This window comes from Muntiacus reevesi, chromosome 1 (assembly GCF_963930625.1).
Source record: "Muntiacus reevesi chromosome 1, mMunRee1.1, whole genome shotgun sequence".
Taxonomy (NCBI): domain Eukaryota; kingdom Metazoa; phylum Chordata; class Mammalia; order Artiodactyla; family Cervidae; genus Muntiacus; species Muntiacus reevesi.
Window position 1 is genome coordinate 27,685,846 of NC_089249.1, and position 13,532 is coordinate 27,699,377.

Consider the following 13,532-nt stretch of genomic DNA (forward strand, 5'->3'; position numbering starts at 1 on the left):
TTTGATCTCTGATCACAGAACTAGATCCCACATGCTGCAACTGAAGATCTCTCATGCCACTATGGAGATCAAAGAATCCATGTGCCACAACTAAGACCCAGTGCAATTAAACAGATACATTTTTAATTAAATAAAAATTAAAAATGAATAAAAACAATTAAATGTGTTAAGGACCAACAGATTTAACTAATTTCCTTCCACCTATCCTTCCACTGTTCCTTCCTCTCCCATCCTTTTCTTCCTTCCCCCCTTCCAGCATTCATTCTTCCTTACTTCCTCAGTTACTGGCCACAACTTCATATATTCCTTGAAACCTGAATTTCAGCAGAAAACTACCATCATTAATTTTTATACCACAAAGTACCTGGAATAGGTTAGGTGCCTTATGTTTCCTGAGTAAATGAATTAATCATAGTTCACCAATGCTTACTTGTTAAGGTTTTAAAAAAGGAAGAAACTTATTATTTTCTTATCCAACAAGAATAATACATAAACAGTAAGTAGAAACATATACACTGCTTTTAAGACTTGTGATTCTGATTCCCATATTTCTTTTAAATAGCATATACTTAGAAAAAAATTCCCAGTACTATATATTTCGGCATGAATATCCTCACCATTACAGTAGTATCATATATTCTGGTCATGAAGGAATATTGAGGAATAGTAAATGTCCCATTATCTCATAACTACTTCCACCCGAATGAGAAAGTTGAGCGTCTCCATGTCAAATGCTAGAGGCATGATCTCACATGTGCTTTTCAAATGTACATATGATCAGGACCAGTTCTAGACAAAATTGTGAAGTAGGAGTTTAGCTGCTTCCTTCTCTCTGTCCTTTTGAGGAGCCAGTGACCTCACAGGCTTAATTAAGCAGAGAAGCAATGGGATCAGCTCAAAGATTCCAACAACTTAATGGATGTGGATCTTGAGAACATTTTCATTAAACAAATAAACAAACAAAGAGCTTCAGAAGAGGCAGGTGCTTAACACTGAAATAAAACACAATGGAATTTAGGCATGAATGGTGGATAGAGGCTGTCTTGAAGGAATTTCTCAGCTCAGGTAAGCTTCTGTCCATTCAACCTCCCCAAAAGCTGACTTCATAGATGACCCACACATATATGACCACACATACGCACCAATCCAGGTAAATTTTAAGCAATTAATGACGCATACATAAGCAAACCTGATTTTAAGGCTACTGTGTGCTCCAAAAGTGAACAGGACTCTTCATCAGCAGTTTTTAAAGTGAGTGTCTGGGAACCCTATCCAACAGGTGTTTCTAAGAACAGAGGCGGAGATGAATAGATGTGTGGTAGCGGGCAGAGTAACTGCACTTTTATCTGTTTTATACTTTGATCCAAGATTTAAGTTGGAGAATTGGTTCCTTGAGCTGCTTACAGAAGGGTTCAAACTAAGCAGGGATTGCACTAAAAGCTAGGGCAGAAATCCCAATGAGCTCATAACACTGCTGATCTAGAAGAGCCCCTTATGGGAAAATGTGGGTTCCAGCCTGGGTCCCAGAGCACAGGTCAGCCTGTGTCTGAGCCAACAGGAGCCAGGCCTGCCCTTCCTTCCCACCCAGTGCCCTGAACAAAGAGCAGAATGAGGGCACGAAGCCAGGCTGGGGACGACTCGTGGATATTGCAGAGGTGGGGAGACCGGTGGTGGAGGGGGGTCCTTGTTAGAAATTACATGTACAAGGTTTAGATGCTTTACATGTCAGGACTACCTGAACAGGAATAAAAAAGGAGAAAAAATAGTGAAACAATTTAAGGAGAAGAAAAAGACATAGCTATGTTCTATAAGACTCACCTCGAAGTCACATATAAAATTAGAAAATGATTTTTTTAAGAGAGTATTATAAGAAAGTGCTGCCTGAACTTGCTCCAGAGGAATTCATGTTAACTATTAATAAGAAGCACTGGGAACATTCAAGCCTTCCCTCAGCACAGAACTCTGATTATTGGCCAAACCAGGACTGAATACATAATAACATTTATAAACATGAACTATGAGATTTTTTTGAGTTTCCATCCTGAGCCTTGTTTAAGTAAGTCAAAGATACCCTTTGTGATGCAGTTTTGATCAAATTCAGAGACTTTAGTCATTTCCTCAGAAACAGACGTAACTATAAATACAAACTAACCAACACAGTCAGTCGCTTACAAAGAGGCTGACTGACAAGTTTAATTTAAAAACAAGAACACATTATTAAACTGAAAAGTTAAGCCATCAAAAAATCGAAACCCATGCAAACTACATTCCTAGCAGAAAAACCCTTAGTGTAATGACAAGAATAATTACAAACAACTTTTTATATGACTCACAAACCTTTCCTTTTCAGAGATAACAAAAAAACAAAGCAAAACCCAGTATATTTGCATCCATTTAATAGTACAAACCCTTAACATCCTGCCCAAATCTCAGATTTTAAATACCAAGAAAATTCTCCAAACCACTAAATAAATGACTTCTGTATATCCCTTTGAGATGGAAAACACATTTATCACTACTGCTTATCTTCTAAATCCCTTTGATCTTGTAAAGCATGACCATCATAGCAGAAAGTAACATGTCAGACTGATAATTGTTAGGAAGGGAAGTGAAAGTGTGAAAGTCGCTCAGTCATGTCCGACTCTTTGCGACCCTGTGGACTGTATGGTCCATGGAATTCTCCAGGAGTTAGGAAGGGAAGTTACTGCTTATTATAATAATGCCATATTTCATACTTTAAATGGAATTTGAAGCTCTATTCACGTTAGACAAGCATCTAAAGCAGGAGTATGTATGCAGGGCAATGTGGCTTGCCACCTGTTTTTATAAAATTTTATTGGAACACAGTCAAGCCCATTAATTCACATATTGTCTATGGCTGCTTTTGCAGAACACAATGACAGTGTTGAGAAGATGCAACAGAGACAGTAAGGTCTACAGAGTATAAAATATTTGCTATCTGATCTGGCCTTTTGAGCAAAAGTTTCCTGACCTTTGGTCGAGGAAACAGCTATTTTTGTGGACTGAATCTTGAAATGAGAAACACTAATCCTAGAGTGGGGCTTCCCAGCTGGTTCAGATGGTAAAAAGTCTGCCTGCAATGCAGGGGACCAGGGTTCAATCACTGGGTCGAACACATCACAGAGGATCAGTTCTATCAGTTCGATCACGGGGTCGAACTCCATCACAGAGGAGACTGGCAGGCTACAGTTCATGCAGTTGCAAAGAGTTGGACACAACCGAGTGGCTAAACAACAACAATCTAGTGTAGTAATCTTGTTGGGTAACTTCACCTTTAGCTGCTTTCCCTCATTTACAACACAATAAGAAGTCATATGTATTGATAACTTGTGTACCAGATACTATTCTAACAACTTTCCTTTCAGTAAATGAACAATGAATTCATTCATTTAATTCTGGCAAAGACAGAGAGAAGCAAATTATTATCCCCATCAAACAGATGAGGAAATTGAAGGAGAGGAGTTAAATAAGTTACAAAAGATCACATTGCTGTTAAGTGAAGAAATTGGGATCACAACTCAGGCAACATGGGTCCTGAGCTGGTATAATTAATCTCTGTGCTGTACTGATAATAATTTTAATTTCATCAAAGTCACAGATAATAAAAGGAAATCTCAAATAGTTTGTTAGTTAGAAATATTAGGCGAGTACAATGAAGTATACCCTGTATGGTTTAGGGTAAGATACCTAAAATAACAATATAAATGCACAGCCATAGACACTTAAAGACCTTTCTGATTTGCTAGCCTTGGCATATGGGGAATATAAAAGTTACAATACTCTTTATTTTGTACCATGAGTAATGAAGGAATCAAATGAACTGACCAATGTCTATCTTTCCCTTGGTGAATAAGGCCTTTCCAGGCAGTCCAGGCCCTTTAGAAAGCCTTCAGGATAACAACTTACCAGAGGGATCCTAGGGCTTCCCCAGTGGCTCAAACGGTAAAGAATCTGCCTGCCAACGCAGAAGACCCGGGTTTGAACTCCTGGGTCCAGAAGATGCCTGGCAAAGGAAATGGCAACCCACTCCAATATTTTGGGGCTGGAAAATTCCAAGGACAGAGGTGCCTGGTGGGTTACAGTCCATGGGGTTCCAGAGAGTTGGACACGACTGAGTGACTAACACTTTCACTTTCAGAGGGGATCCTAAATCTTCCAAATTTGTTCCCATCCCATCTTATCCTCCACCTCTTTTCCATTTGGGAAAAGGCTGAGGGGGTGTTAGCAGGAACTTTGGTATGACTACTTTTTACACTGGCAGCAAGACAGCGCTATCCAGATATCCACCATCACATGACTCAGGAAGACATCCATCCCCTTGATGAGTTATCTACCACTTTCAGAAAATCTCCAGGAAGTCTAGGGGAAATGTGTCACCTAAAATGTGACCCAGTGCTCTTTTGTACTGAATGATAGGTTGACATGATCCAAATAAAATAAGGGGAAAATATACTGCTACATTACTCATCATCAATTTCACACTTAAAGATGGTCTTCATCATCATCTTAATCAAGTTAGTTTTTGATTGGTTCCCACATCTGCAGAGTAAAGTCCAAATCCTCATTTTATCCCTTACCTACTCTTCCAATCTCACTCTGTTTGGTCTTTTGTGTAACCTGGACGGTCTTTTCTTTCTCTTTCATGTCAACTCCTGCTTCATCCTACCGACTCCTGCATCTGAGGCAATACTCACATCATACTACCCTTTTTTCTCTTCTACTGCCAACTCTCACATCCAGCGTTCAGGCCAGATCTCTGTACTAAATATTACAGGATATAATTTGTATTTCCCATGAAGGTTGGATCTTCACAATCCAGGGGAGGGGAACAAGTACATAAAAGACTAAACTAAAGCTGTATACTAAAGGGTCAAAGTGGTGCAGAACCCAGATCAGGCGATCTGAAAAGACTTTGGGGAGAGGCCATCACTGTGCGGACCTTGAAGGAAGTGTTGTTGTTGTTCAGTTGCTCAGTTGTGTCCGACTCTGCAACCCCATGGACAGCAGCATGTCAGTCTTCTTTGTCCTTCAGTCTCTCCTGGAGTTTGCTCAAACTCATGTCCATTGGGTTGATGATGCCATCCAACCATCTTCATCCTCTGTCGCCCCCTTCTCCTCCTGCCTTCAATCTTTCCCAGCATCAGGGTCTTTTCCTGATGTAGGAAAAGTAGGCTCTTTGCATCAAAGTGGCCATATTATTAGAGCTTCAGCTTCAGTCCTTCATTACAGACTGGTTGAATATATAAAGTTGTAGGAGTCACCATACAGGATAAAGGTTTACATCATAAACTTTAAAGTCAGACAGTCCTAGGTCCAAAATCCTGGCTCCCTTTGACCAGAAATAGGGTGTGTAGGAATTACAATAAAATAAATCAGGTGGATGCCTAACCATGCTCAAAATCATATTTGTAGCCAGTCCTCACATCTAGTTCAAATAATAAAGGCTTTCATATTATGCCCCCACGCCATCTTCCCATCTCTCACTGCCAACAGCATTTCATGTTTAAACCCATGCATTCACTTGGGCATCTAATGACACATTGATTTCCACTATTTAAATATCCCTGAAGTATGTTTTGCCTTCTCAGTAAGACTTTGTTGTCAAAGAATAGATTCTTTCAAAGAGACCCTTGGCATTTTCAAGTTTTAGGTGCAAGGTCCCTGATGAGTAAGGCTAGTTGAGCTGAGAAGCAAATGTAAATTACAAGCTTGGGTTGTTTGGCTAGTTACATGGGGCCCAGCCAACCATAAACATCTGTACTCCAGCATGGTTTTGTTTCCAGTCTATCCAGTAACTCAGATGAACAAACTGAAAACATTTCTTTGTGGGATGGTCAAAAAGCTCATGGCTTAGGGCTACTAACAGAAGTAAAGATCAAGTGAAGCAGTACAACAAAGTGATGACTCTTGGCCAAAAAATAAACAGATATTAAAGAGCTGAAGAAATTATATGTGATAGTTGATTCACAAATCTGAAGTTGGACAAAGAGCTTCAAACTAATCTTTTCAGTGTTAAAAAGATTAAGTGTACAGTATTTTGTGTCTTCTCACAGTACCAAGCACTATGCTGTAAATACCAAGTGAATGAATAATCTGATAATCTCTGAGGTCCCTAAATCCTCAATGAACTCACTTTCCATGCCAAAATCAAATTTAATATAGTCAAACTTCCCTTGAGGTTCTAAAACTGTAGCAGTCACAGTGTCTACTGACATGTTACCTGAAATAAAGGTCACATGTTTTTAAATTAACATGTTGCTTCACAATCATATTTGTAGTGTTTAGTAATGGCTTGCTGTTTATCTAATTCTAAAGTTTTATGCCCAGCTTTTCCAATATTGGCAAATTATTTTTTTATTTCCCACAGAAAGATTTTAATTCAAAGATTCTAAGCAATTCTGGAATTCAAAAGTTGTTATTCTTTGAACACTTTTACTGAACTGATTGAAGTGATGAAAGTCCACCATGAAGTTTTATATAAAAAGAAATCCATATACAATTGCATGTGTTATGAGGCAGGGGGTGGGGATGAGAGAGTGAACATAGCTCAGCTTCCAAACACCAATTTTCCTTTGTGACAAATATTTAAACTTCATTTTTTAAATAACAAATATCATGGGCCACAGCAAAAATCTTATGTAACAAATTAAAACTCCGTATGAAAAACATTATGAACTACAAGGTAAAATGTACCTAGTATACTTAAACAGTGGGTTCCAATTCAGTTGGAGACAATTTAGAGTAGATGCTCCCATTATTTGCACAATTCTTTTATTTTTAAATTAATTAATTTATTCTAATTGGAGGCTAATTATTGACAATATTGTGATGCTTTTTGCCACATGTCAACATGAATCAGCCATGGGTGTACATGTGTCCCCCCATCCTGAACCCCCTTCCCACGCCCCTCCTCACCCCATTCCCTGGGTCATCCCAGAGCACCAGCTGTGAGCGCCCTGCTTCATGCGTTGAACTTGCACTGGTCATCTATTTTACATATGCTAATATACATGCTTCAATGCTATTCTCTCAAATCATTTCACCCTTGCCTTCTCCACATAGTCCAAAAATCTGTTCTTTACATCTGTGTCTCTTTTTCTGTCTTGCATATAGGGTCATTGTTACCATCTTTCTAAATTCCATATATATGCATTAATATACTGCACTGGTGTTTCTCTTTCTGACTTACTTCACTCTGTAAAATAGGCTTCAGTTTCATCCACCTCACTAGAACTGACTCAAAAGTGTTCTTTTTAATGGCTGAATAATATTCCATAGTGTATATGTACCACAACTTCCTTGTCCATTTGTCTGCCGATGGACATCTAGGATGCTTCCATGTCCTAGGTATTATAAACAGTGCTGCGATGAACACTGGGGTACATGTGTGTCTTTCAATTCTGGATTCCTCAGTGTGTGTGCCCAGGAGTGGGATTGCTGGGTCATATGGCAGTTCTATGTCCAGGTTTTTTAAAAATCTCCACACTGTTTTCCATAGTGGCTATGCTAGTTTGTATTCCCACCAACAGTATAAGAGGGTTCCCTTTACTCCACACCCTCTCCAGCATTTATTGTTTGCAGACTTTTTGATGGCAGCCATTCTGACTGGCGTAAGACGGTACCTCATTGTGGTTTTGATTTGCATTTCTCTGATAATGAGTGATGTTGAATATCTTTTCCTGTGGCTTCTTTGGAAAAATGTCTGTTTAGTTCTTCGGCCCAATTTTTGATTGGGTCGTTTATTTTTCTGGCATTGAACTACATGAGCTTCTTGTCTATTTCAGAGATTAATTCTTTGTCAGTTGCTTCATTTGCTATTATTTTCTCCCATTCTGAAGGCTGTCTTTTCACCTTACTTTTAATTTCTTTCATTGTATTTGCACACTTCTTGAAGCAGAGGGGTAGTTTGGTAGAAATCAGACTGCTGACTATAGTCAGTCATGTCTTCAGATGGAAAATATTTTATAAATATTCTGAAATATGTTCTTTTTCAAAAACGTAGGAAAACAACCATACTACCCCTACAACTCTGGCCTCCATACCCAAGAAATGCTGGAGAATCAAGTCCTTCTACTTCTATCTTTATTTAATGTGTTACTGCAAATATCACTCAAAAAATATGAAGTCAAACCACTTCTATCCCATCACATTCTGAAAGAGTATTCTAACCAGTGTTAAATGTGTATAGTGATTGTTCGAATAAAAACAATAACCAGATCAGTGATATATAACACTTTATCACACCAACAGAACTCTGTGAACCAACATACCCCAGTGAGGTAATTATAGCTCTAAAAAGTGGGTTGGCCCATTATGAACTCTATCATTGCTGACCCAACAGTAGGGGCTCTTCCATTAAACTGCCCCACAAGGAATAGATGTGTTTGCTTTACCAGACTAGGGCCATGATCGCTGCATCATCTGTGTTTAGAAAGAAATGGAGTGGTGCCTTCACTGACCTATTCCCTGAGAATTACACTCCTGAAACATGTTACTGAATATATATATATATTCTCTAATTTCTCCATCTCTTTTTTTTTTGGTTGCTCTTTCTCAAGCCTTTATCAAGTAGAGTAAAGCTTTTGTATACATACATATATATAAATATGTATAACATGTATTTTAGAAATCTTATGAACTTTTGCCTAAGAAAATTATGACATTTTGATTCCATTTGTTTGATTTAGTATGAACAGGATGCTAGATTTCTAATTAAAAACAGATATATAACAAGCAATAAAAATTTACTGTATAGCACAGGAAATATAGTCAATATTTCATAATAACCTATGACAAAAAATAATTTCAAAAATAATATGTGTATTTGTATAACTGAATCAACTTTCTGTGCACCTGAAACACTGTAAATCAACTATACCTTAATAAAATATATATATTAAACATATATATATATAATTTAAAAATTCAAAATTGATAGAGAAATCAAAACCTTTTCAGACATGCAGAAGTTTGGAGCATTCAGTACCACTAAACCAGCTTTACAACCAATGACAACCAATGTTAAAGGAGCTTATATAGTCAGGAAATACAAGAGAAGAAAAAGATCTACAAAAACAAACCCCAAACAATTAAGCAAACGGCAATAGGAACATATATATCAATGTAATATTACTTTAAATGTACGTGGATTAAATGCTCCAACCAAAAGACACAGACTGGCTGAATGGATACAAAAACAAGACCCATATATATGCTGTCTACAAGAAACCCACTTCAGACCTAAAGACTGAAAGTGAGAGGATGGAAAAATATATTCCATGCAAATGGGAAGCAAAAGAAAGCTGGAGTAGTAATCCTTGTATCAGACAAAGTAGACCTTAAAATAAAGAATATTACAAGAGATAAGGCAGGACACTATGTAATGATCAAGGAATCAATCCAAGAGGAAGACGTAACAATTGTAAATATATATGCACCCAACATAGGAGCACCTCAATACATAAGACAAACACAAACAGACATAAAAGGAGAAACTGACAGTAACACAATAATAGTAGGAGACGATAACACCCTGCTCACACCAATGGACAGATCATCAAGACAGAAAATTAATAAGGAAACACAAGTCTTAAATGATACATTAGACAAGATGGATCTCATTGATATCTTCAGGACATTCCATCCAAATGCAAAAGAATACACCTTCTTCTCAAGTGTACATGGAACATTCTCCAGGATAAACCATATCTTGGATAACAAATCAAATCTCAGTAAATTTAAGAAAATTGAAGTTGTATCAAGCATCTTTTCCGACCACAACACTATGAGACTAGATATCAATTACAAGGAAAAAACTAAAAAACACAAACGCATGGAGATTAAATTATGCATTTCTAAATAATGAACAGGTTATTGAAGAAATCAAAAGGGAAATCATAAAATTCCTAGGAACAAATGACAATGAAAACATGATAACTCAAAACCTATGGAATGCAGCAAAAGCAGTTCTAAGAGGGAAGTTTATAGCGATAACAATCCTACCTCAAGAAACAAAAAAAACATCAAATAGACAACCTAACTTTCCACCTAAAACAACTGGAAAAAGAAAAAAAAAAAATTAGCAGAAGGAAAGAAATCATAAAGAGCTGAGCAGAAATAAATGAAAAAGAAATGAAAGAAAAAATAGTAAAGACTAATAAAACTAAAAGCTGGTTCTTTGAGAAGATAGACATTGACAAACCTTTAGCCAGACACATCAAGAAAAAGAGAAAAATCAAATCAAAATTAGAAATGAAAAAGTAGAGGTGACAACAGACAATGCAGAAATACAAAGGATTATAAGAGACTATTATGAACAATTATCTGGCAATAAAATGGATAACCTGGAAGAAAAGGATAGATTCTTAGAAAAAGTTCAACCATCTAAGAGTGAAACAGGAAGAAATAGAAATTAATGAACATCCCAATTACAAGCACTGAAATCAAAGCTGTGATCAAAAATCTCCCAAAAAACAAAAGCCCAGGACCAGAAGACTTTACAAGAGGATTCTATCAAACATTTAAAGAGCTAATACATATCCTTCCAAAACTTGTTCAAAAAATTGCAGAGGAAGGAATACTTCCAAACTCATTCTATGAGGCCACCATCACCCTGATACCAAAACCAGACAAAGACAACACAAAAAAAGAAATCTACAGGCCAGTATCACTGATGAACATAGATGCAAAAATCCTCAACAAAATTTTAGCAAACAGAATTCTGCAACACATCAAAAAGCTCATACATAGTGATCAAGTTGGTTTTATTCCAGGGATGCAAGGATTCTTCAATATATGCAAATCAACCAATGTGATACACCATATTAACAAAGCGAAGGATAAAAACTATAGGATAACAAGATGCAGAAAAAGCCTTTAACAAAATTCAGCACCCATTTATGATTAAAACTCTTCAAAAAATGGACACAGAAGGAACCTATCTCAACATAGTAAAGGCCATATATGATCAGCCCACGAAAACATTATTCTCAATGGTGAAAAACTAAAAGCATTCCCCCTAAGATCAGTAACAAGGTTGTCCACTTTCACCAGTATTATTCAACATAGTTCTGGAAGCCCTAGTTACAGCAATCAGAGAACAAAAAGAAATAAAAGGAATCCAGATCAGAAAAGAAGACGTAAAGCTTCTTTACGTACATAAAAAACCCTAAAGATAGTATCAGAAAATTACTAGAGCTAATCACTTTAGCAAAGTTGCAGGATACAAAATCAATACACAGAAATCACTTGCATTCCTATAAACTAACAGTGAAAAATCAGAAAGAGAAATTAAGGAATCAATCCCATTCACCACTGCAACAAAAAGAATTAAATATCTAGGAATAAACTTACCTAAAGAGACAAAAGAACTCTAAACAGAAAATTAGAAGACACTGATGAAAGAAATCAAAGATGACACGAACAAATGGAGAGATAGTCCGTGTTCCTGGCTAGGAAAAATCAATATTGTGAAAATGACTATAATACAAAATGCAATTTACAGATTCAATGCAATCCTTATAAAATTACCAATGGCATTTTTTTAAAGAACTAGAACAAAAAATTTCACAATTCACATGGAAACACAAAAGATCCTGAATAACCAAAGCAGTATTGAGAAAGAAGAATAGAGCTGGATGAATCAACCTTTCTGACTTCAGATTATACTACATAACTACAGTCATCAAGATAGTATGGTACTGGCACAAAAACAGAAATATAGACCAATGGAACAAGATAGAAAGCCCAGAAATAAACCCATGCACCTATGGGTACCTTATTTTTGACAAAGGAGGCAAGAATACACAATGGGGCAAAGGCAGCCTCTTCAATAAGTGGTACTGGGAAAACTGAACAGCTACATGTTAAAAAAAAAATGAAATTAGAACACTTCCTAACACCATACACAAAGATAAACTCAAAATGGATTAAAGATCTAAATGTAAGACCAGAAACTATAAAACTCTTAGAGGAAAACATAGGCAGAACACTCAATGACATAAATCAAAGCAAGATTCTCTATGACCCACTTCCTAGAGTAATGGAAATAAAAACAAAAGTAAACAAGTGGAACCTGATTAAACTCAAAAGCTTTTGCAAGGCAAAGGAAACTATAAGCAAGGTGAAAAGACAACCCTCAGAATGGGAGAAAATAATAGCAAATGAAACAACTGACAAAGGATTAATTTCCAAAATATACAAAGCAGCACATACAACTCAATACCAGAAAAACAAACAACCCAATCAAAAAGTGGGAAAAAGACCTAAACAGACATTTCTCCAAAGAAGACATACAGATGGCTAACAAACACATGAAAAGATGCTCAACATAGCTCATTATTAGAGAAATGCAAATCAAAACTACAATGCGATATCACCTCACATGGGTCAGAATGGCCATCATCAAAAAGTCTACAAACAATGCTGGAGAGGGTGTGGAGAAAAAGGGAATGCTCTTCACTGCTGGTGGGAATGCAAGTTGATTCAGCCACTATGGAAGATGATACAGAGATTCCTTAAAAAACGAGGAATAAAACCACCATATGACCCAGCAATCCCACTTCTAGGCATACACCCTCAGGAAACCAAAACTGAAAAAGACACATGCATCCCATTGTTCACTGCAGCACTGTTTACAATAGCTAGAACATGGAAGCAACCTAGATGTCCACTGACAGATGAATGGATAAATAAGTCGTGGTACATATACACAACGGAACATTCAGTTCAGTTCAGTCGCTCAGTCATGTCTGACTCCTTGCGACCCCATGAATCTCAGCACGCCAGGCCTCCCTGTCAATCACCAACTCCCAAAGTCTACCCAAACCCATGTCCAATGGAATATTACTCAGCCATAAAAAGGAAAGCATCTGAGTCAGTTCTAATGAGGTAGATGAACCTACAGTCTATTATACAGAGTGAAGTAAGTCAGAAAGAGAAAGATCAATATCATATAATAACACACATATATATGGAATCTAGAAAGGTAGTACTGAAGAACTTCCTTGCACAGCAGCAAAGGAGAAACAGACACAGAGAACAGACTTATGGACATGAGGAGAGGGGAGGAGAGGCTAAGATGAATGGAAAGAGTAACATGGAAACTTACATTACCATATGTAAAATAGACAGCCAACAGGAATTTGCTGTATGGCTCAGGAAACTCAAACAGGGGCTCTGTATCAACCTAGAGGGATGAGATGGGGTGGGAGATGGGAGGGAGGTTCAGAAGGGAGGGGATATATGTACACCTGTGGCTGATTCATGTTGAAGTTCGATAGAAAATAACAAAATTCTGTAAAGCAATTATCCTTCAATTAAAAAAAAAGAAGTGTCCAAGTATATCCAAAGCCAAGGGTTTTTTACCTAAGATAGGTCCAACATAGCTACATCCTGTTAAAACTCCTGTCAACCAAGATAACACCTTGCAGCTTAGTATTATTTTAGGAAAACAGCAGTTAAAATACCTAGTTGATTTTCAGCTTCCATAATCGGAAAGACACAATGACCTA

At 37.1% G+C, this 13,532-nt stretch overlaps 1 protein-coding gene across 7 annotated transcripts in view; it reads right to left on the reverse strand.

Moving 5' to 3' along the window:
* Positions 1-13,532, reverse strand: part of PPFIBP1 (PPFIA binding protein 1) — a 197,129-nt gene that overhangs the window by 131,236 nt on the left and 52,361 nt on the right. The gene's annotated exons all lie outside the window — the stretch shown is intronic.